The 22,413-nt window shown below is 38.2% G+C and overlaps 1 protein-coding gene across 4 annotated transcripts in view; it reads right to left on the reverse strand.

Moving 5' to 3' along the window:
• SLC22A15 (solute carrier family 22 member 15) overlaps positions 1 to 22,413 on the reverse strand; it is a 124,399-nt gene that overhangs the window by 869 nt on the left and 101,117 nt on the right. Inside the window, exons 11-12 of one of the 4 annotated variants that reach the window (XR_014237846.1) lie at positions 1,579 to 1,702; positions 761 to 775 (exon numbers count right to left, since the gene is read on the reverse strand). The exons of 1 other annotated variant lie outside the window; for it this stretch is intronic. The gene's annotated coding sequence lies outside the window, so the exon portion shown is untranslated. Of the gene's footprint in view, positions 1 to 760; positions 776 to 1,578; positions 1,703 to 22,413 lie in introns of those variants that run through there. 2 more of the 4 variants (XM_082369199.1, XR_014237847.1) reach the window with 2 other exon arrangements.

Genomic DNA, 22,413 nt, shown 5'->3' on the forward strand with positions numbered 1-22,413 from the left:
CACAGAGGCACACACACACAGGTATGGACACACACAGGCATGAACACAGAGGCACACACACACAGGCATTGACACGCACAGGCGCGCACACACACACACACACACACACACACACACACAGGTATGGACACACACAGGCATGAACACAGAGGCACACACACACAGGCATTGACACGCACAGGCGCACACACACACACACACACACACACGTATGGATACACACAGGCATGAACACAGAGGCACACACACAGGCATTGACACGCACAGGCGCGCACACACACACACACACACACACACACACAGGTATGGACACACACAGGCATGAACACAGAGGCACACACACACAGGCATTGACACGCACAGGCACACACACACACACACACACACACACAGGTATGGACACACACAGGCATGAACACAGAGGCACACACACACAGGCATTGACACGCACAGGCGCGCACACACACACACACACACACACAGGCATGAACACAGAGGCACACACACACAGGCATTGACACGCACAGGCGCGCACACACACACACACACACACACACACACAGGCATGAACACAGAGGCACACCCAGGAGTGGCAGCACGGGATCCTTCCGCTTGCCTGCTGACCTTTAAATCTCCCTCTTCCCACCTGAAAGCTAGCAGTAAAAATAAAGTCAGTGTAAAAATAAAGCCGAGGAAACACTCACATCTGGTTTTGCCAGCAAAACTATGTTGGAAAACAGCTCAGGCAGCAAATTCCCAGTCTGGCTGGCTGGGGCTAGTTTTATTACAGAAAAAAAAATTTCACAATGGCTTGATCTCCCTGAAACTGGTAAACATCAGAGTCTGCTATCAGATGATCTAAAGGTGTGAGAGCACTTCTGGGAGCCCGGCTCAATTCGGAGCAATGTTCCAAAGGCAAGTGTTTTCTCCAAACCCACCTCTGAGTGCATCTTCTGGGTGCTCAGCAACCACGCTGGGCGCCCGGGCTGCTCTGCGCTCTGTAACCACAGCATTTGCATATCTTCCCGAACTTGGCACCATCTGAAAGCCACATCCACATCAGAGCTCCGGCTGCTCCGTGCTCCACCCGCCTCACTAATCCCGGTGTTCCGTCCAGCTTCTACAGCTCCCCTCTGGGAACCTGCAGTCTGATATGAATACGGTAAAGCCACCCACCCCTCCTCAATACCGCCTCGACTTTTCATTTTCTTCCATTTGTAATTTTAAACCTCCTTCTTTTGATAGCAAATGTTCCCGAATATTTCAGAATCTTCTTCTTTTGCCTTCTCTTACCGCTGGTCAGTCGTTCCAAACTATCAGTTTTTCACAGACCAAGAGTCTCTTCCCTCTGTGCTTCTTGCAATTCAGAGTTCTCTTTCCACCTCATCTTCAACTTCACCAAAGTCCTCCTGTTTTTCCCAGGTGTTCTTGCTTTTGTCCTTACTTCTGCATCACTGCAATCATTCATGCAGGAGCCCCTTTCCTCTGGTGGGGCCTTTCCTACTATTCTAAGGTTACCCCAGTCGCCCGTCATCAGATGCACAAACTTTCATCCTTTTGCTCCTGCGGTGGCCTTACCTCGATTGCTCCAGTACCGCAGCTGATCAAAATGCTGAAAGTGGCATTCTTCTCTCGTGCTAGGGTCCAGTGACACTTGACAGATGTGAGCGGGGAGAGCAATGAACAGGGCCACCTGAGGAGCCTGGGAGAAGAAGAAGGAGCACGTGCTCAGGGTGGCTTACTAGAGTCTAATTTTACCTGGATGCTGTACCCAGGAAATGGGGTGTTGTAGAAACACAAGCAGTTCCCTGCTCCATGATGTTCCTTACCGGCAAAGGTTCTGAAATACAGGGCAGTCCCACAAACACAGGTGCTCTGACAGATTGGCAAAGACAACATTTCTTTGTAGATAGAGATCTCTGGTTAATTGGATATTGGATCAGCAAATATTTATTGAGCAACAGATTGCCCAAGGCACTGTGCTGTGTCACTGAGAGGGATTAAAAATGGACTCAGATTCCCCTCTTTCCTCAGGAAATAAATATCCTCGTTTCTCATGACTCACACCAAATGCAAGTATGAACATGTAAACCAACTTTCGCTCAATTTCTGTGGTGAGGACCAAGAAGTTATTCTTTAAAGTCAGTTTAACAAGGCATTCAAACCCTAAACCATCAATATGAGAAGCCCTGGGAAGATCATGTCACCTGGTTCACCAGCAAAGGTGTTTGTTACTGATTTACCTTAGTGGCCAGGATTTTCATACCAAAAAGGGGAAGGGTTGGCTTGATTCAGATCAATCTTAAATATACAGATTTGTTAAACTTCACCAAGGTTACACATTCTGACTTATTCTTTCAAAGATTTCTTTTAATCCCAGGGTGACTCAAATCTGACAGTTCAGAGAACAAAATAGAGATAATTGTTTAAGCTGTGGGAAGCCCCCAACAATGAACAGACCCTGTCTGTTCTGTGTCACCTGCGTAGCCCGGTACCTAACTCAGGGGTCCCCAACCCCCGGGCCGTGGACCAATACTGGTCTGCGGCCTGTTAGAAACCGGGCCACATGGCAGGAGGTGAGCGGCAGGCGAGCGAGTAAAGCTTCATCTGCTGCTTCCCAAAACTCTCATCACCACCTGAACCATCACTCCCCCACACCCAGCCCTCGACCCTGTCCGTGGAAAAATTGTCTTCCACGAAACCAGTCCCTGGAGCCAAAAATGTTGGGAAGCACTAACCTAACACATAACTGACCCTCAATGAATAGTGGTGAATATTTCTTTGCCTTAAACATTAAAGTGACCATTCTAATAAATAAAATACTTTGAGATGAATAAAACAGCAAAGATGACCTGTTACAAAATAGTATATACTCAGTGATCCCAGACTGGGCTAGAGGAAAGGAAAGGAAAATATCTAGATCTGTGTCCATCTGGCTGTGTGTCCATCCATTTATATTTCTGTGCACTGGAATGTCATTCTGGATCTTCCTCACTCAAATGGCCCAATGCTGAAAGGCAACCCAGAAACTTATTTTTAACAGAGACCAGCTGTCGATGTAATAAAGCTCCTGCTATGGCTTGGATGACACTTTATTTTCAAATTAAATAGTAAGGTATTTCCATGTTCATATCTCTCTACCTGGTAAACAGAGTTATATTTTCATCTGAAACTTTTCCTTAAGTCAGGGTGCAACTCCCTTCCCTCTGCTCTGAGTCATGTGAGGCTGGCATATTTTTCAGTTGACATCACCAGGAAAACACTGGGAGTGAAGAAAGCCTTTAAGGAAGAAGACATTTGGCTTTATTAATCTGTTATACCATGAAACTAACTGGTTCACCTAAGTTTCTGTGATACCTGAGTTAGGAAGTGGCAGGAAATAGGTGATGGGAGGAATTAATTGTTCCTAGTTCTTGGCAACACAGGGGACTGCTTTTCCTCCCCCCTCTATTGCTCATGACACATGACAAATTTATCTGTTTTTAGTTAAAAGAGACCCAGCCAGAAGATAAAGACATAAAGATCGAGGGAACAAAATAGAAAGTCCAGAAATAGACTCACACAAACACAGTCATTTGATCTTTGATAAAGTGTAAACACATTTCAGTGGAGGGAAGATATTTCTTTCCACTAATGTGTATTGGAAAAATTGGTTGTCCATAGGAAAAGAAATAAACCTTGATATAAATCTCATACCTTACATAAAGATTAACTCAAAATGGATCATAGATCTTAATGAGAAACATAAGCTGAATCCTTGTGACCTGAGGTTAGGCCAAGAGTTCTTAGGAATGATAAAAAAAAACCTGATAAATTAGACTGCATCACATTTAAGAACTTTTGTTCTTCCAAAGATACTGTCATGAGAATGAAGAGACAAGATATGGACTAGGAAGATATATTTGAAAACTACATACCCAACAGAGGACTTGTATCCACAATATGTAAAGAACTCTCAAACTTAATAATAAGAGAACAACACAACTTAAAAATGAGTAAAGGGCTTGAACAGACACTTCACCAAAGAGGATATAAGGATGGCAAATAAGCATGTGAAAAGATAGTCGGTATGGGCCTTCCCCGGTGGCGCAGTGGTTGAGAATCTGCCTGCTAATGCAGGGGACACGGGTTCGAGCCCTGGTCTGGGAGGATCCCACATGCTGCGGAGCAACTAGGCCCGTGAGCCACAACTACTGAGCCTGCGCGTCTGGAGCCTGTGCTCCGCAACAAGAGAGGCCACGACAGTGAGAGGCCCGTGCACCGCGATGAAGAGTGGCCCCCGCTTGCCGCAACTAGAGAAAGCCCTCACGCAGAAATGAAGACCCAACACAGCCATAAATAAATAAATAAACAAATACTTTAAAAAAAAAAAAAGATAGTTGGTATCATTAGACATTCAGGAAATGCAAATTAAAAACACGAAAAGATACAATTACATACTTAATTGAATGGCTAAAATGAAAAAATGGTGACAATACCTAGTGTTGACAAGTATACGGAGCAACTGAAACTCTCATACATTTCTGATGGGAATGAAAAATGGTTTGGTAATTTCGTATGAAGTTAAATATATATTTGACCCCCAGCAATTCCACTCCTAGGCATATAGCCTAGAGAAATGAAAACCTGGTTTACACAAAAACCTGTACATGAATGTTCACAGCACTGTTATTTGTGACAGTCAAAAGTTGGATGCCACCCCAAAGCTTCTCAACAGGTGAATTGATAAACTGTGGTACATCCATACCATATAATAATATACAACAATAAAAAGGAACAAATTATTGATATACACAACTTGGATGAATCTTAAATACATTGTGCTGAGTGAGAGAACCCAGTTTCAAAAAGTTACATATTGTATGATTCCATTAATTTGGCATTCTCAAAAATTCTTGAAAAAAGACCAAGTTATAGTGGTGGAGAACAGATCAGTGGTTGCCAGGGGTCTTGGGTGAGGTGAGGGTGTGACTACCCAAGGGATAGCGTGAGAGAGTTTTTTGGAATGGTCTAACTGTTCTGTGTTCTGATTTTGGTGGGGTTTTCATGAATCTGTATATATGTTAAAATTCATACAACTTTTCACCAGAAAAAAAAAGTGTTACTATAGATCATTTTTAAATAAAGAAACCCAAAGATACTGATTATAATGAAAATACAATCAAGTTACCAGGTCCTCATAGATAATACATTTTGTGTTATTTTTTGAGAAAATGTAAGTATTGTGTAATCAAATAGTATCTTTTAAAAAAAAACTTTTTAGAGCAGTTTTAGGTTCACAGAAAAATTGAGAGGAAGGTAGAGATTTCCCATATACTCCCTCCCCCAAGACATGCATAGCCTCCTCCATTATCAACATCTGCCACCAGAGTGGTACATTTGTCACAGTTGATGAACCTACATTGTCACACCATTATCACCCAAAGTCCTAATTTACATTATGGTTGACTCTTGGCGTTATGCATTTATGGGTTTGGACAAATGTATCCATCATTATAATATTGTACAAAGTATTTTCACTGACCTAAAAATACTCTGTGTTCTGCCTATTCATCCCTCCTCCACCCCCACCCCCCACCAACTCCTGGCAACTATTCTTTTTTATAGTCTCCATAGTTTCACCCTTTCCAGAATGTCATATAGTTGGAATCATACAGTATGTAGCCTTTTTAGATTGGCTTCTTTCACTTAGTAATATGCGTTTAAGTTCCTCCATGTCTTTTCATGGCTTGATAGCTCATTCTTTTTAGTGCTAAATAATATTCCATTGTCTGGATGTACCACAGTTTATTTATCCGTCGCCTACTGAAAGACATCTTGGTTGCTTCCAAGTTTTGAAAATTATGCATAAAGCTCCTACAAACATCCAGTTACAGGTTTTTATGTGGATATAAGTTTTCAGCTCCTTTGGGTAAATACCAAAGAGGGTAATTGCTGGATCATATGACAAGGATATATTTGGTTTTGTAAGAATCCACCAAACTGTCTTCCAAAGTGGTTGTATCATTTTGTATTTCCACCAGCAATGATTATAATTTCCTGCTGTTCCACATCCTCTCCAGAATTTTGTACTGTCAGTGTTTCAGATTTTACCCATTCTTATAGTTGTGTAGTGGTATCTCATTGTTGTTTTAATTTGCATTTCTCTGATGACTTATAAGGTGGAGCATCTTCTCATATGCTTATCTGCTATCTGTATGGCAGTGGTGAGGTGTCTTGTTAAGGTCTTTGGCACATTTTCTAACTGGATTTTTTGTTTTCTTCTTCTTAAATTTTAAGAGTTCTTTGTATATTTTGGGTAATAGTCCTTCATCAGATGTGTCTTTGGCAAATATTTTCTCCCAGTCTGTGGCTTGTCTTCTCATTCACTTGCCATTGTCTCTCATAGATCAGTAGTTTTTCTTTTAATGAAGTCCAGTTTATTCATTAGTTCTTTCACGGATGGTGCCTTTGGTATTTTATGTAAAAAGTCATCACCATACCCAAAGTCATCCAGGTTTTCTCTAAAGTTATATTCTAGGATTTTTACAGTTTTGTTTTTTATATTTAGGCCTATTATCCATTTTGAGTTAGTTTTTGTGAAGAGTGTAGGTGTCTAGATTCTTTTTTCTTTTTCTTTTTGGCATATGGATGTCCATTGTCCCAGCACTATTTGTTGAAAATATTATGTTTCATTGTATTACCTTTGTTCTTTTGTTAAAGATCAATTGACTATATTTATAGGGGTCTGTTTCTGGGTTCTCCATTCTGTTCATCCATTTGTCTATTCTTTTGTCAATACTACACTGTCTTGATTACTGTAGCTCTATAGTAAGTCTTGAAGTCAAGTATTGTCAGTCCTCTAACTTTGTTCTTCTCCTTCAATATTATGTTAGCTATTCTGTGTCTTTTGCCTTTCCATATAAACTTTAGAATCAATTTCTCAATATCCACAAAATGACTTGCTGGGATTTTTATTGGGATTGCATTTAATCAAGTTGGGAAAAACTGACATCTTGACAATATTAAGTCTTCCTATCCATGTACATAGAATATCTCTTCATTTATTTATGGATCTTGTACCTAAGTATTCCATTTTGGGGGGATGCTAATGTAAATGGCATTGTATTTTTAACTTCAAATTCCACTTGCTCATTGCTGATATATAGGAAAGCCATTGGCTTTGTATATTAACCTTATATCCTGCAACCTGTCTATAATTGCTTATTAGTTGCAGGGGTTATTTTCTGTTGATTTTTTCAGATTTTCTACATAGAGGATCATGTCACCTGAGAACAAAGAAAGTTTTATTTTTCCTTTTTAAATCTGTATACCTTTTATTTACTTTTCTTGCCTTATTGCATTAGCAAGGACTTCCAGTATGATGTGGATAAGGAGTGGTGAGAGGGGACATCCTTGCTTTGTTCTTGACCTTAGTGGGAAATCTTCTAGTTTCTCACCATTAAATATGATGTTAGCTGTAGGTTTTTTGTAGATAATCTTTACCAAGTTGAAGAAGTTACCCTCTATTCTTAGTTTACTGAGAATTTTTATCTCAAAGAAGTGTTAAATTTTGTCAGATACTTTTTTTGCTTCTATTGATATGATCAAGTGATTTTTCTTTCTTAGGCTGTTGATGTGATAGATTATATTAATTAATTTTTGAATGTTGAACTGGCCTTACGTACCTGGGATAAATCCTACTTGGTCTTGGTGTATAATTCTTTCTATACGTCGTTACTGATATTTTGTTGAAGATTTTTGCATCTGTGTTCATAAGAGATATGGGTCTATAGTTTTCTTTCCTTGTAATGTCTTTGTCTCATTGAGTATTAGGGTAGTGTTGGCCTCATAGAATGAGTTAGGAAATATTCCTTCTGCTTCTATCCTCTGAAAGAAATTTTAGGGAGTTGGTATAATTTCTTCCTTAAATGTTCAGTAGAATTTACCAGCGAACACATCTGGGACTGGTTCTTTCTGTTTTGCAAGGATATTAATTATTGATTCAATTTCTTTAAAAGATATAGGCCTATTCAGATTGCCTATTTCTTCTTCTATGAGTTTTGGCAAATTATGTCTTTCTAGGAATGGGTCCATTTCATCAAGGTGATTAAATCTGTGGGCATAGAGTTGTTCATAGTATTTCTTTATTATCCTTTTAATGTTCATAGGACCTGTAGTGATATCCCCTCTTTCATTTCTGATATTAGTAATTTCTGTCCTCTCTCTTTTTTTCTTAGTCTGGCTAGAGGCTTATCAATTTTATTGATCTTTTCAAAGAATCAGTTTTAGTTTTGTTGATTTTCACTATTGATTTTCTATTTTCAATTTCATTTATTTCTGCTCTAATTCTTATTCTTTTCTTCTGTGTATTTTGGATTTTTTTCCTAGTTTCCTAAGGTGGAAACTTAGATTATTGATTTTAGATCTTTCTTCCTTTTTAATATATCCATTCAATGCCATAAAATTCCCTCTAAGCACTGCTTTCACTGCATCCCACAAATTTTGATAAGTTGTGTTTTTTCATTTAGTTCAAAATATTTTAAAATTTCTCCTGAGATTTCTTCTTTGACCCATGTATTATTTAGAAGTGTGTTGTTTAATCTCCATGCATTTGGGGATTTTCCAGTTATCCTTCTGTTATTGATTGGTTTTTTAGTTTAATTCCATTATGGTTTGACAGCAGACACTGTATGATTTCTGTTCTTTTAAATTTGCTTTATGGCCCAGAATGTGGTCTATCTTGGTGAATGTTCTATCTGAGTTTAAGAAGAATGTGTATTCTGCTGTTGTTGGATAAAATAGTCTGTAGATATCAATTATATTTGGTATTTTTATTAGATAAATATTTAGTTGCTTTTTAATTGAAATATAGTTGATGTGCAATATTATGTTTCAGGTTTATTATAAAATGGTTGAACTTTTGCATACATTTTGAAATGATCACTGTGATAAGTCTAGTAACCATCCATCCCCATATGAAGTTATTACAATACTATTGACCATATTCCTGATACTGTATATTACATCCCTATGACTTATTATATAACTGGAAGTTTGTAACTCTTAATCCCCTTCACCTATTTTACTCCCTCCACCCCCCTCCTTTCTGGCACTTATATCTAATATTGATGGTGTTGTTGAATTCAACTATGTCCTTACTGATTTTCTGCTTGCTGGATCTGTCCATTTCTGATAGAGGGGTATTGATATCTCCAGCTACGATAATGGTGTCATCTATTTCTCCTTGCAATTCTGTTGGTTTTTGCCTCACATAGTTTGACACTCTGTTGTTAGGTGCATACATGTTAAAGACTGCTGTGTCTTCTTGGAGAATTGACTCCTTTATCATTACATAATGTCCTTCTTTATCCCTGATAACTTTCCTTGCTTTGAAGTCTGCTGTCTGAAATTAATATAATTATTCCTGCTTTCTTTTGATTAGAGATAGCATGGAGTATTTTTCTCCATATATTTACCTTTTATCTTTATATTTAAAGTGGGTTTCTTGTAGACAACATACAGTTGGGCCTTGGGTCTCGTTTTCTGATCCACTCTGACAATCTTTGTCTTTTAATTGGTGAATTTAGACCATTGACATTCAAAGTGATTATTGACATAGTTGGATTCATATCTAACATGTTTGTTACTGTTTTCTATTTGTTGTCCTTATTCTTTGTGCCTCTTTTTGTCTTCCACTCTTTTTTCTGCCTTTTGGGGTTTTAATTAAGCATTTTTTGTGATTCCATTTTCTCTCTTTTCTTAGCATATCAGTTAATTAATAAGTTAACTTATTTTAATATTTTTTAAGTGGTTGACCTAGAGTTTGCAATATACACTTATAACTAACCCAAGTCTACTTTCAAAGAACACTATACCACTTCACAGGTGGTGTGAGTACCTTATAATAATGAAATAATCCTAATTTCTTCCTCTCATCCCTTCTATTCCTTGTATCATTGTTATCATTCATTTCATTTATATATAAGCATACAGAAATGTGTGTGTATATATATAAATGCATTATATATATACACACACATATATATAATATACAGAAATACACATAGTCAAATTCATTGTTGCCATTATTATTTTGAACAAATTGTTTTCTGTTAGATCAATTAAGAATAAGAAAAATAAGTTTTTATTTTCCTTCTTGTATTCCTTCTTCAATGCTCTTCTTTTCTTTATGTAGATCCGAGTTTCTGACTTATATTATTTTCCTTCTCTAAAGAACTTCTTCAACTTCTTTAACATTTCTTGCAAGGCAAGTCTAATGGCAACATATTCTCTTAATTTTTGTTTGTCCAAGAAAGTCTTTCTTTCTCCTTCATTTCTGAAGAATACTATATTGGTGGTTTTTATTCTTTCAACACTTTAAATATTTCACTCCACCCTTTTCTTGCATCATTTCTGAGAAATCAGATGGAATTTCTTTGTTCTTTTATAGGTCAGTGTTTGTCTCCTTGTCTTTGATTTCCTGTAATTTGAATATGATACACCTAGGTGTAGTTTTTATGGCATTTATTACACTTGGTATTCTCTGAGCTTCCTGGATCTGTGGTGTGGTATCTGCAATTTATTGGGGGGAAATTACCAGTCATTACTGTTTCAAATATTCTGTTTGTTTCTTTTCCTTCTGGTATTCTCATTATGTGTATTTTACACCTTTTGCAATTTTCCCACAGTCCTTAAATATTTTTTTTTATAGTCTTTGTTCTCTTTATTTTTCAGTTTTGGAGGTTTCTATTAAGATAGCCTCTAGCTCAGAGATTTTTTTTTCCTCAGCCACGTCCAGTCTACTAATAAGCCCATCAAAGGCATTTTCATTTGTTTCAATGTTTTTTTGTTTTTTTTTTTTCATCTCTAGCACTTCTTTTTGGTTCTTTTTTAGAATTTCCTTCTCTCTGCTTACATTACGCATCTGTTATTATATGCTGTCTACTTTATCCGATAGAACCCTTAGCATATTAATTATAGTTTTAAATTCCCTATCTGAAAGTTCTGACATCTCTGCCATGTCTGATTCAAACTGTGTTTTTTGTCATTTCATATGCCTTGTAATTTTTTCTTGTCAAACATAATGTGCTGGGTAAAAGGAACTGATGTAAATAGGCTCTAGTAATGTGGTGGTGGGGAAATATTCTAGAGTCCTATGATCAGTCTTTTAGTGAGCCTGTGCTTTGGACCATGGACTTCACTAGTGTTTCTCAGGGTTTTTTCTTCCTCCTTCCTGAAGTGGGACAGGATGGCTAGAGTGGGCTGGAGTTGGCTATTCTCCTTCTCCCTTATGGAAGGCTAGAGCTTACTAGAGTTGGATATTTCCCTTCTCTCAGGTCTGGTAATACCCCAGCAGGTTAGGTTTTGGTTACCCAGTTTCTGCTGAGGACAGGCCTTGCTAAAAAGAATAGATTGCTCTGGTTCATTTTCTCTCCCCTGCAGGAAGCACGAGGGATTTTTGGGTTTTTTTTTTGTTGTTGTTCTTTCTGATGTTTACTGTGAGGATCTGGTGGAGAACCTAGAGGTAAGTCTCACAAAATTGTGGAGGTCTCCCCATGACCGGGTCCCTGGAGTTTTCTGCATTGAGCTTCCAGCAATTCATCAATTACAGTGCAGGTTTCCCTACCTTGGTGCTGGTTCCCATGGTGGTTTCTACGTCCATGCCTCTGCTCTGTGACTCCTTGTATTTGCTTGTCTGTCTCTTCAATTTGGGGGAGAGTGGTCTGCCTTGTGTTATCTCCTCTCTTACTAATCCAAGAGGAGTTGTTGATTTTTCAGTCTGCTCAGTCTTTTTTGTCATTGTGAGGGTCGAGTAGCAACTTCCAAGCTCTTTACATGTGGAACCAGAGACCAGACATCCAATAGCGTCTGTTTTGAACTCTCATTATTAGATCTCAAATATTTCTAGTTATTAAAATGCTAATAGTAATTTAAAATTTTAAAATCAGACAGCTAACAAGTCAGATTTAAATAATTAAGTCTAATATTATGAGTGAAAATCAGGAGGGTAATTCTGCATAAGTAAATGTGCTATTACTGCCTTGGACAGTGGTCTTTCTGAATGATATATTTTAAACAGACATTTTGGAAATTTTTAAGAATGTGTAGAAGAAAGAGGAGAGGGAGAAAAATATGCGATGGAATTAACAGTTGTTATTTTTGGATGGTGGAATAATTATGGGCTTATTTCTTTTTGTGAATTGGTTTTTATACATTTTCTACAAAGAGCATATGCTATTTATAATCAGAAAAAAGGTGTAAATGCTACAAATGCTGTTTAAAATAAAACAAAATGAATTCATTTCTTGATGCTTCTTTTTATATTTGCTTTCCAGTTTTGCCAACATTATTCTGCACAATCAGAAAACAGACCCAATCTTATAAATGTTCAAAAGTAGGAAAATACTATTAGCGCAACTGTAACGTATATATTTCTATGTTGGTTTTCTTTATTAAGATGTATCATGCTGAGGCAGGAAAGATATAATCAGAAAAAGAAACAAATGTAGGTCAGAGGCAGTAAGAGAACATTCATAAATCATTTTGCAGTACATGTCTATCTTTTCAAGTTAGCTACACAATTTCAAGGGCAAGCATTTAATATTTGAAAGTACACTGGGAAATTTTAAAAGAATCTTCAGATGATACAACCAAAGTCATTGCCCTCCTGCTTTGTCCAAGTCCTGTGCTGGGTGCCCAAAATGCAAAGATCCTATTGATTCCATAGGTTCCTCCCTCAGGTAAAATTAGAGAGTTGAGGCCATAGTATAAAGAGTGGTTATCATCAGTCCTATACTGAAGAGTCAAGCCCCAGCTGTCCCAGACAGGAATTGCTGTAGGGAAGCATGGGAGGGAAGGCTGAGTGTACACCGAGGATGTGAGTGATAAGAGAGGTAGGTGGGAGGCGGCATCCTAAGCCAGGGATAACAGCTGGGCACAGGTATAGAGACGTAGCCAGGGACTGTGGTCAGAGCAGAACACCTGAAGGATGCCAGATTAGTCTGAAGAGATTACACAAGGTGCTGAATTCAAGGCTAAGGTATTTTAATTTTTCCTTGTAGGCAATGGAGAGCCTTTGAAGGATTTTGACACTGATAGGACAGAAATTGTTCTTTAAAGTGATTTATTTTACAGCTAGTTGTCTATGGGATTATCCATCTCTATTAGCTTGTCAGCCTTGCAGGCATAGATTGTGTCTGATTCACTGTTGTTGTGGGACTCAGGGCTGATACTAGCTGCTTTAACACCATTGTGCAAATCAGGAAGGGTGGCCCCTCTGGGTAGACTCAGTCCTACAAGGCCAATGCTTGGTGAGCTGACCATACCTGTGTGAAAAAGATCTTCCAGGAAGAAGCAGCCCTCACAAAGGTTTATGGCTTGATGAGAAAATAGGAGAGAATTATATACACTTTCTCTGTATCTCCCTAACAATATAGTGTGGAAATTCCCACCCCCTTACCCTGCCATGTTTACTGCTATAGACAGAATTCACTCTTTAAGCAGTTATATAATAGTCTATAGTATAAGCATGTCACAATTTACTCCACTTCTGATGGGCATTCCCTTTGTTTCCAGGTTTCTGCCTGGAAACAAACAATGCTGCAATTCATCTATATTTTTTGACAGTTTAGAATGGCTTAAATAATGTAAGGAATGTCTTTTCTTCAAAACTCAGATACAACTCAGCTGCCAAAGCATTTTGGCTAGGTCCTTTTAAAAATAAAAAAATCTATTTTTGAACATCTCTCAATACTAATGATATGTTTAATTTTTCTACCTCTTCTAGGATCAATGTTGGCAGTTTATAGTTGACTCAAAAATCATCCATTTCCTCTAAATTTTCAAGTTTATTGTCACAAACTTTTACATAATAATATTCCTTTATGATTATTTTCATTTCTTCATACTAAACCCTCGATATTTCTCCCAAATCTTCTCTTTGTCCAGTTTTATGGAGATCAGAAAAAGGAACCATCATCATCCCAAATTTAAAGTCATCTTTGTCTCTTTCCTATCCTTCACCTCCCACATTCAATCTTCCATTCAATCCTGTCTGCCTCTAAAATAACTCTTAGGTCCATCCATCCATCCCTCCTGACCGCCATTGCCATTGCTTCTCTACCTCACCCTTGGGAATCTAATTCAAAGAAATAAATAATCATATATGAAGATACCAGATACAAGTAATAATGACAATTACTTTTCTCATTTTACACGTGTACTAGAAAATGTAAATACAAGGATGTTTATTACAGCATTATTTATAATAAAGACAAAAGGGTCGCCTATCATTGCTGGAATAATTGAACAAAATGTGACCATCAAATGGAAGCAAACTGGGACTTCCCTGGTGGCGCAGTGGTTAAGAATCTGCCTGCCAATGCAGGGGACACGGGTTCGAGTCCTGGTCCAGGAAGATCCCACATGCAGCAGAGCAACTAAGACCATGCGCCACAACTACTGAGCCTGTGCTCTAGAGCCCACGGGCCACAACTACTGAGCCCACGTGCCACAACTACTGAAGCCCGCGCACCTAGAGCCCGTGCTCCACAACAAGAGAAGCCACCACAATGAGAAGCCCGCACACCGCAACAAAGAGTAGCCCCCACTTGCCACAACTAGAGAAAGCCCATGTGCAGCAATGAAGATCCAACGCAGCCAAAAATAAAATACAATAAAATAAATTAAAAAAAAAAACAAATGGAAGCAACCTGAGTGTTCAACAACAGAGGAATGGATAAAGAAGATGTGGTATACATACACAATGGAGTACTACTCAGCCATAAACAAGAATGAAAATTTGTCATTTGCAGCAACATGGGTGGACTTGGAGGGTATTGTGCTAAGTGAAATAAGTCAGAGAAAGACAAATCCTATATGATATTACTGATATGTGGAATCTAAAAAATACAACAAACTAGTGAATATAATAAAAAAGAAGCAGACATATAGAGAACAAACTAGTGGTTACCAGTGGGGAGAGGGAAGGAGGGAGGGGCAATATACGGGTAGGGGAGTAAAAGGCACAAAGTATTAGGTATAAAATAAGCTACAAGGATATATTGTATAACACAAGGAATATAGTCAATATTTTATAATAACTATAAATGGAGTATAATCTTTAAAAAAATTGTTTAGGGACTTCCCCAGTGGTCCAGAGGTCTCTTCCAATGCATCAGATGCGGGTTCGATCCCTGGTCGGGAACTAAGATCCCACATGCTGCAGGGCAACTAAGCCTGAGTGCCACAACTAGAGAGCCCGTACACCACAACTACAGCGTGCTCTGGAGCCCATGCACCACAACTAGAGAGAAGCCCACACACCTCAAGGAAAGATCCCACGTGCCACAACTAAGACCCAGTGCAGCCAAAAATAAATAAATAAATATTTTAAAAAGTTAAAAAAAAATCAGACCATCCATATCATACAACAGCGTGTAACTATTTAAAAGAATGATTTGGATTAGTTCTCAACCCTGGTTATACACAGAATCATCTGAGTAGCTTTTGAAAAACATGCTTGGGTCCCACCCCAAACCAATTAAATCAGTCTCTGGGGGTCAGTTAGGGTGACAGTCATTGAGTTATATTTGGCAGTTAACTTGGAGGGATGTCCATAACAAATTATTAAAGATGCCAAGAAGGTTGCATTACATAATGCCATTTTTAAAATTTTATTTTATTTATTTATTTATTTTATTATTATTATTTTTTTGGCTGCATTGGGTTTTCATTGCTGTGCGTGGGCTTTCTCTAGTTGTGGTGAGCGGGGGCTACTCTTTGTTGCAGTGCACAGGCTTCTCATTGTGGTGGCTTCTCTTGTTGCAGAGCATGGGCTCTAGGTGCACAGGCTTCAGTAGTTGCAGCACGTGGACCCTAGAGCTTGTGGGCTTCAGTAGTTGCGGCACATGGGCTCAGTAGTTGTGGCTCGTGGGCTTAGTTGCTCTGCAGCATGTGGGATCTTCCCGGACCAGCATTCGAACCCGTGTCCCCTGCACTGGCAGGCGGATTCTTAACCACTGCGCCACCAGGGAAGTCCCCATAATGCCATTTTTTAAAACAATGACAAACAACCCCAATCTGAGTGTATATCTTTCTACTACATTTATATTTGGTGTATATAGACACACTATGTAGATATAGATACAATATATATACTTATATAAAATGTCATATATTATATATAGTATATATATCATATATAATAATACATGGGAAAAGTATATATATATGTGAACATGAAAAAAGTACAGATATATACACACATTGTTGTTATTAGTTAAGAAATGGGGTACAAATGGCTTGTAAGTGGGAGACAGAGAGGGAGGAGGTGGAGGGAAGATGGGAAGAAACTAAAAAAGCAAAAGAAGCTTAAGGCTGCTCTTCACCATGTAAAACAGCATATATTCTGATAGTAGTTATCTCAAGGAGGTAAAATTTCAGGTAATTTTTTTTACAGTTCCCTGCGTAAAAAAACATTTTCTATAAGCGTGCATCATTTATACAATCAGAAAAAACTTTCACATTATCTTCTTTTTTTTAAAGCTGTCTTTTGCTTATGACTTTAGCACACACAGTGCTCTCTGCTGGAACAATGCTCCTCTGATTCTTTGCCTGGCTAACTCGTCCTTATCCTTAAGGCCTCAACTTACATGTCAGTTCCTCAGAATTCCTTTGAGTTGGATCAGAATGCGTTCTCTCTGTCACTCTCAATCCTGTCCCACTGCCCTTTGATTTCAGAGCATTTATCACAGTTTGAGATTAAATGTGTGGCATCTAGACCACATCTGTTCCCTGCTCTAGAGTGGAAGCCACAAGAGGTCAGAGACCAGGTCTGCTTGGCTCTCAGTAAACTCCCAGTGCCTTGCCTAGGGCTGGACACACAGAGGTCTCAGAAAAACTTCGGTAAATGTTTGGATCATTTCTCTGAACTTAATAACTTTCCACATGTTCCTACTTTGTGCTTTAATGAGGTTTTGTGCTCTCTGATGTCTGGGACTGTGTCTTCCACTTCTCAGCACTCTCCTGAGCGCTCAGCAGATCTCTGGCTGATTGGACATGCTGATAAACCTTGGTTTCCCCAGGAGCATAAGCATATTTCCTACCATTCCACTGCTGCTGTCTCCTTCTCCTGCTGCTCTGGGAGAAAGATAAATGGGGATAAAGTTCCCAACTACCCCAGAGGTTTCAGTTCTTTTGAATACACTTCAGCTCTTTTGACTATACTTAGGTGGTCATTAGTTGCCAAGTATTGTAAATTACAGGTCTTTTTTTTGGTTGGGGGGGAGTGGGGGAGGGCTTTCCCTCCTATCCCTTATTATGAACTTATGTTGCCCCCCTGCTCAATTCATATGTTGAATTCCTAACCCCTAGTATCTCAGAATGTGACTGTATTTGGAATCAGGGCCTTTAAAGAGGTAATGAAGTTAAAATGAGGCCATTTGAGTAGGGTACAAATCCAATCTGACTAGTGTCCTTATAAAAAGAGGGAGAAACATCAGGGATGCATGTGAACAGAGGAAAGGCCATGTGCAGACACAGTGAGAAGGTGGCCATCTGCAAGCCAAGGAGAGCCCTCAAGAGAAACCAAACCTGTTGACTCCTTGATCTTGGACTTGTCATCTCCAGAACGGTGAGGAAAGAACTTCCATTGTTAAGCCACCCAGTCTGTGGTATTTTGCTCCAGCAGCCACTGCACACCAGTACTCCTCTGTTGAAGACCTCATGTGGGTTCCCCAGGGCTAAACAGGCCTCTTAGAGGCACCGCCCTTTGTTCACTCCCTGACACCAGTCAACCAGTTGCCCCAGGAAGGGCAACAACATTTCAGCTGGTGTCTTCTGAAGGGTGAGTTTCTTACTTTTCTGGGACATGTTTCTGCTACTCCTTCCACCTCTACCAGAAGTTGGGGACAGCTTTTTCTTTACTCAGGACTTTCAATCCTACGACCACAGAAAGCTCACTCTTACACCACAATTCCCTCTTTGTTATTTTTCTTCAAATGAGTCTCCCCAAAAGTCTTGATAACATAGCATTCTTTGTTTTTTTAATTAATTAATTAATTAATTAATTTTTGGCTGCATTGGGTTGTCATTGCTGCACGCAGGCTTTCCCTAGTTGTGGTGAGCAGGGGCTACTCTTCGTTGTAGTGTGTGGTCTTCTTATTGCAGTGGCTTCTCTTGTTGTGGAGCATGAGCTCTAGGCGCGCGGGCTTCAGTAGTTGTGGTGCACGGGCTTCAGCAGTCACAGCTCGCGGGCTATAGAGCGCAGGCTCAGTAGTTGTGGCGGACGGGCTTATTTGCTCCACGACATGTGGGATCTTCCTGGACCAGGGCTCGAACCTGTGGCCCCTGCATCGGCAGGCAGATTCTCAACCACCGCGCCACCAGGAAGTCCAATAACATAGCATTCTTGATTTAGACCCCCAACTTGGAAGCTACTAAAGTAAAATCTTTCTTTTGAGCTTTCTCTCAGGACTTTAGGAAACCTAGAAAGCTCACAAAGGCTACATGAGGAACAACGCCCTTTCTTTCCTCTCAGAGTGCATGCTGGAGGCTTCATCACCAAAAGGAACACTCAGACCCCCTTCTCTGCTTCACTACTCAGAAACCACAATATTTGTTCTTGAAACATGATTAAGGAAACCAAATGCCAAGGAAAACAGCTTTTTATCATGGGTTTATGGAAGTTTATAATCTACAGTCAATGCTGAGAAAAAAAAATTTGGTCTTTTGGGCAGATGTTCCTTCAATAAAAGTGATCAAGGTCAACCCATCCAGAGAAAACAATAACAACAATAAGAGAGAATAGAAAAGAATGAATGAAGTTTGATTCCTAAATATCAAGGAGTCTTTATTATTAAACATTTTATTAAAAAAAAAACATGGTGGAACAAAGTGCCAAATGACTGGTACCAATTGAAATAACTCTTTTACATTTTGCTTTAGTTCCTAAACTTATCATAAAACACTAAAATTTTTCTTACTACCAAGTCTCTGTCTCAGTATGTAAGCCTCCTTAGGGTCATGGGATAATGGAGTGAACACAGAGACAAGTCTGATTTGCAGAACCATAGGATATTTTACTGTCTTCATTTTATACTCTAGCATCAAGAGAGGCAACATGATATTACAAGCCCTATTCAGAGGAAGGCTATAACAAAGTCCTATTAACAAAAGATATGTAGGTTAAGTCCTGTTCTTCCACACTGCAATGTCTATCACAGCCACCTCCCAATTCATTCTCTCCCATCACCATGACAACCCCCATCAGTCATAAGCAGCCAGAATACTATCAACCAAGAAGTAAAGAGTAAGCCTTTATCCCCAGCTCGTGTGGGTTTATTTCAAATAATGATCTTGTTTCTCAGTAAATTCTTGCCTTATTACATCAAGTAGCCAGTCATTAGCACTGGAGAGATCCAAGGCTTCTGGGCTCTTGGCACCAAAAACTGCTTAGATTCCGATTTCCTCTTTAATATCCAATTAAGGGTAAGATTACATAAATCCTCAGCTTCCCAGCTAAGTCTAACTGTACCACAATCATTAAATGAGACTAAAATGATCTAAAATAAAAGGCAATGCTGAATGACACTGGGCAACAAATTAATCATACACAGGCCTTACTAAAAAGGAAATGAAAGAAATAGCATAAAGGCTAACCAGGTCTGCAGTTTGTGTACCTCAGCTTGGGGACCCAGTATAGCTCAACATAACTTCTTTTGATTAACTACTTCTAGAAGCTTCCTAAACCAAAATATCTGTTAAAAATATTTCAGGTTAATTGAGACAACCCAGGTAAAGAGAGAACAATCCATGGCTATAATTATGAGGGGATTATAACAGCTTTTGTCTACAAGCTGGGAGCAAAGTAATTATTCTTCATATAGTTTGTAACCCTAAATTGGGTAAAAGCCAATCACTCGCAGCAAGACTGCTATGTAGGGTGGATAGAAGAACACATAACTGACAAATCTGTCTGCCATTTGGAGGTCTATCAATAAGTTGGTTTTAATCTTTTGATAAGTGAATTTTGTATTTTCTACTTTAAAGCCTTAAGTAAAATCTTTCAGGGTAGCTGTGTGCATTTAAGTTAAGCTGTAGAACACTGAGAACAATTTTCTTTACATTAAACATGGTGCCACACTGAAGAGTTCCAAACTCATGGAAGGGAAACAAAAGGACTGTTTTTATGATGAGAGAAACACAGACACTTAATTGTCATACAAGGTGATAATAAGTACGAGCAAGACCATTAACGGTGCTAAAGTAAATAAGATCAATACTGCCTGGCAGGTTAAGGAAAACCTCACTGAAGAAGGAACACTTAGACTGAGTCTTGAAAAGTTAAAAAAATTCCATGAGGGAGTTTAGTAAAATGATCTCTATTTGAAGATGACATAATCTTGTATATAAAAAATCATAAGGAATCCACACACACACAAATCTATTAGTGCTAATAAACAAGTTCAGCAAAGTTGATGGATATAAGCTCAAAACCAATATACTAAATCAGTTAAGTCAGTTTTATTAATATACACTTAGAAATGAACAATCTGAAAATGAAATTAAGAAAATAATTTATTATAGCATAAAAAAGAATAAAATACTTAGGAATAAATTTAACAAAAGAAGTATAAGACTTGTACACTGAAAATTAAAAAACACTGACAGAAATTAAATAATACTTAAGTAGGTAGAAAGATATTTCATGTTCATTGAATGGAAGACTTACTACGGTTAAGATGGAAATACCCCCCAAATTGATCTACAAATTCAGCACAATCTCTACAAAAATTCCCGCTACCTTTTGGGGCAGAAATTGACAAGCTGATTCTAAAATTTATATACAAATACAAGGGACAAAGAATAGTCAAAGAAATCTTGAAAAAGAACAAAGTTGAAGGACTCATGCTTCCTGATCTAAACTTACTACAAAGCAACTATAATCATGACTGTGTGACACTGGCATTACGTACAGACATCTAGAACAATGGAATAGAATTCAGAGTTCAGGGGAGAAAACCCATACGTCTATAACCAAATGATTTTCAATAAGAGTGTCAAGACAATTTGATGGGAAAGAACAATCCTTCAAAAAATGGTGTTGAGACAATGGATATTCATAGGCAAAAGAATGAATGTGGATCCCTACCTCATACCATATACAAAATTAAATAAAAATGGAACAAAGATCTAAATGTAAGAACTATAAAACTCTTTGAAGAAAATATAGGTGTAAATCTTCATGACCTTGGAATAGCGATTATTTCTTAGACATGATATCTAAAGCACAAACAATTAAAGAAAAATAGATAAATTAGACTTCATAAAAATTAAAAACTATTGTGCTTCAAAGATCACTATTAAAATGTGAAAAGACAACCCACAGGATGGGAGAATATATTTGCAATTTATATTTCTGAAAGAGTCTGGTATCCAGAGTCTATAAAGAAGTCTTAAAACTCAACAATAAAAAGACAGTTAATTAAGAAATGGGCAAAGGATCTGAATACACATTTCAACAAAGTAGACATACAAATAAGCCAATAAACACATGAAATGATATTCAACACCATTAGTCATTAGGAAAATGCAAATTAAAACCACAATGAGATGTGACTTCACATCCAGTAGGATGGCTATAATCAAAAAGACAGACAATAACAAATGTTGGGAGGATAAGGGGAAGTTAGAATCTTCATAAATTGCTGGTGGGAATGTAACATGGTGCAGCCACATTGGGAGACAATTTTGCAGGACCTCAAAAAGTTAAACAGAGAGTTATCTGATGACCCAGCACTCCTAGGTATATACCCAAGATAAATGAAAACATATGTCCACACATAAATCTGTACCTGAATGTTCATAGCAGCATTACTAATAATAGCCCAAAAGTAGAAACAACCTAATTGTCCACTGACTGATGAATGAATAAATAAAATGTAGTGTATCCATACAATGGAATATTATTTGGCAATAAAAAAAGAATAAAATACTGATACATACATGCCACAATATGGATGAAGCTTGAAAACGTGCTAAGTAAAAGAAGCTGGACACAAAGGGCCACAAGTTATATGAAGCATCTATAATAAGTCCATAGAGACAGAAAATAGATTAGTAATTGCCAATGGCTGGAAACAAGTGGGAATGGGGAACCACTGCCAGTGGGTACAAGGTTTCTTTTTGGGGTGATGAAAATAATCTGGAATTAGAGAGTGGTGATGGTTAATGCTAAAATAAACAGTGAATCATACATTTTAAAAGAGTGGATATTATGGTATGTAAATTACATCTCAATAAAAAAATAAAGAAAACATGGAGTCATAACAACTTTCCTAAAGCATTCTCTATATGCTTCCTGCTATAGGAGTTATCAAAACTGGATTGATAATAAAACTGATACATTTCTGTGTCTCCTCAACCAGGCTT

This window comes from Balaenoptera borealis, assembly GCF_965194805.1.
Source record: "Balaenoptera borealis genome assembly, chromosome: 1".
Classification (NCBI taxonomy): domain Eukaryota; kingdom Metazoa; phylum Chordata; class Mammalia; order Artiodactyla; family Balaenopteridae; genus Balaenoptera; species Balaenoptera borealis.